The following is a 3358-nucleotide window of genomic DNA, read 5'->3' as shown; positions in this document are numbered from 1 at the left end:
TCTTGCCTCAGCCTCCCGAGCCGCTGGGACTACAGGTGCCCGCCACAACGCCGGCTATTTTTTTGTTGCAGTTTGGCCGGGGCCGGGTTTGAACACGCCACCCTCCGCATATGGGGCCGGCACCCTACTCACTGAGCCATAGGCGCCGCCCGAGGACCTCTTTCTTTTTTTTTTTTTTTTTTTGTAGAGACAGAGTCTCACTTTATGGCCTCGCTAGAGTACCGTGGCCTCACACAGCTCACAGCAACCTCCAACTCCTGGGCTTAAGTGATTCTCTTGCCTCAGCCTCCCAAGTAGCTGGGACTACAGGCACCGGCCACAATGCCCGGCTATTTTGAGGACCTCTTTCTTTACCAGAAAAGAAAAATAATCCAAAGAGAGTGATGGCATTTCATCTTTTATCCCCTACACAGAATACAAATATTACTTCTTCCTGAATCTAACGCACTAGCTTCATTTTCAAAATGCATCACTTTATTTTCCTTACAAGGGAGCCACACATTAAGCAGGTGACAGTCACATGATTTCTTCGGTAAGCCCCAATGCATCCATGAGTGTTGCTGGAGCTCATAGCCAAAGGAGTCCTGAGGTTTCAAATATTAAAGCTTTCCCCACAGCCACAAGTTCCTTTGATGTTTGGGTTATTAAACACAAACTCACTGGATAATTTGTCTTCCACATAGTCCATTTCTGTTCCTAGAAGTGTTAGCTGTGCTTTCTTTTCAATGAATACTCTCCATCTTGAACAACTTCTTCATCAGAATCTCCTTTTTTTTTTTGTATATTCTAGAGTGTAAGAAAGGCCATTACACCCTCTGGTTCGGACACCGACTTTCACGCCTACATGTTCAGGCTTGTCTTTAAGAAGTTGTTTTATCTTGTTCACTGCTGAAGGTGTCAGGGTGAGGGCGGCCCAGGTGGGCTGCAGCTTCCGCTTGCTCACAGCCCGGACAGAGGCCCAGGCTAAGGAAGCTGACATCTTCACCACCCCCACGCCCCAGTGCCTCGGGCCGGAGCTCGGTGACCTCAACCTCTCTCCATGGACACGGTTGGTGCATTGACCGAGATTTTAATTTTCTTTTACACTAGTAAGTTTGGACTTCATACTACAAGCAGTTTATACATTACTGAAACATTTAAACAGAAGAAAAGAATTGCAAAAGCATTGCCTTGGAAATATTAAGCCAGGAGCAGTGTGAAGGATGGTTTGGTAGGAAGAGACCAGAAACAAGCAACCAAGTTAGGAGGAAAAATAAAAAAGAAGAGAAAGAAAGAAAGGAGAGGGGCGGCGCCTGTGGCTCAGTGAGTAGGGCGCCGGCCCCATATGCTGAGGGTGGCGGGTTCAAACCCAGCCCCGGCCAAACTGCAACAAAAAAATAGCCGGGCGTTGTGGCGGGCGCCTGTAGTCCCAGCTACTCGGGAGGCTGAGGCAAGAGAATTGCGTAAGCTCAAGAGTTAGAGGTTGCTGTGAGCCGTGTGACGCCACAGCACTCTACCAAGGGTGGTACAGTGAGACTCTGTCTCTACAAAAAAAAAAAAAAAAAAAAAAAAGAAAGAAAGGAGAGGGGAGAGGACAGGAAGGCCTCTCAGACACCCCACTCTTTGTTAATAGAATTGGCTTGGTTGATAGAGCTGTGCAACACTGTTCCTAGAACAAAAGTAAGCAGCTTGGCAAGTTTGCCATCTCATCAGAGCAATGTGAAAGGGGCTGGGGAGAGCTGCTTTCTCTAACTTGCTTCGGTCCAGTCCAGCTGTCCCCCCACACCTAAGCACTCCAATGACTAAGTGGCTTCTTACCATCTCATGATAAAATTTCTGTTTCCAAAACGTAGTAGGCTCCACCCATTAGATTTCATTCCCTACTCTTCCAATATACTTTATGTCATCTCAGACTCATCTACTCACTGGGCCACTGAGGCTCATGTCCATCTTGGGTGATTTCCTCACACTGTTCCCACCACCTGAAATGCTCTGCTCTCTTCTACTCAAAACCATATGGGAGAAATAAAAGCTAGCTCAAGTCATGCACCAAACACTGAGTGTCACTGCTGTACCATCAATACAACAAATACAATCAACATATGAATACAAATTGATTTCTTACACTTACAGAGGTACAGATGCCAAAATCAGTCTTCCTGGGCTAAAATCAAGGTGTCATCAGGGCTGTGATCCTTCTGGAGACTACAGGGAGATTTTGTTTTGTTTTTGAGTCTCATGTTGTGGCCCTTTGGTAGAGTGCATAGAGCACAGCTCACAGCAACCTCAAACTCTTGGGCTCAAGAGATTCTCTTGCCTCAGACTCCCAAGTAGCTAGGACTATAGGTGCCCGCCACAATGCCCAGCTATTTTTTGAAACGGGGTCTCTCTCTAGCTTAGGCAGGTCCCAAACCCATAACCTCAAAATCCATCGGCCTCGGCCTCCCAGAGTACTAGGATTACAGGCATGAGCCACCTCACCCAGCCTGAGACTTTGTTTTCTTATCTTTTCCAGCTTCTAGAAGCTGCTGGAAGTCCTTGGTTTCTAGCCCAACAGCACACTGACCTCTGCTTCCGTTGTCCCATCTGACTCTGAGCCTTCCACCTCCCTCTCTTAAGGACTCTAGGGACATCAGACCCACCCAGATCAACAAGATAATCTCCCCATCTCAGGATCCTTGATATAACCACATCTGCAAAATCCCTTTTGCCATGTGAGACAGACATTTTACAGGGTCTGGGGATCACAATCTGCGTGTTTTGGGGAGGCCATTATTCAGCCTATTTCTTATATGTGTGTGTATGGCTTATAAACCAATAAGAAAACAATCTGATGGTTTTTTTTTTTCTTTTTCTTTTTTTTTTGAGACAAAGCCTCAAGCTGTCCCCCTGGGTAGAGTGCTGTGGCCACAGCTCACAGCAACCTCCAACTCCTGGGCTCAAGCAATTCTCCTGCCTCCACCTCCCAAGTAGCTGAGACTACACGCGCCTGCTGCAACACTTGGCCATTTTTCAGTTGCAGCCGTCATTGTTGTTTTGTGGGCCCGGGCTGGATTCAAACCTGCCAGCTCCAGTCTGATGGTTTTTAACGGATAAAGGTTTAGAGGTTAGCCAGACACTTCATCAAAGAAGATATAAAAAAATGTTTAGGGTGGCGCCTGTGGCTCAAAGGGATAGGGTGCCAGCCCCATATGCCGGAGGTGGCAGGTTCAAACTCAGCCCCAGCCAAAAGCTGCAAAAAAAAAAAAAAAAAAAAAAAATGTTTAAAAAATGGAAAGATGGTGGCACCTGTGGCTCAGTGAGTAGGGCACCAGCCCCATATACCGAGGGTGATGGGTTCAAACCCGGCCCTGGCCAAACTGCAACAAAAAAATAGCCG

At 47.1% G+C, this 3358-nt stretch overlaps 1 pseudogene; it reads right to left on the bottom strand.

Moving 5' to 3' along the window:
* Window positions 1–439: 439 nt before the first annotated feature.
* Window positions 440–1094, bottom strand: LOC128561450 (iron-sulfur cluster assembly 1 homolog, mitochondrial-like; annotated as a pseudogene).
* Between the last annotated feature and the right edge of the window lie 2264 nt (window positions 1095–3358).

The sequence above is a fragment of the Nycticebus coucang genome, chromosome 12, assembly GCF_027406575.1.
Source record: "Nycticebus coucang isolate mNycCou1 chromosome 12, mNycCou1.pri, whole genome shotgun sequence".
Lineage (NCBI taxonomy): Eukaryota > Metazoa > Chordata > Mammalia > Primates > Lorisidae > Nycticebus > Nycticebus coucang.
Note: the sequence above shows the minus strand (reverse complement) of the source record. Positions and strands in the feature narration are given on the sequence as shown.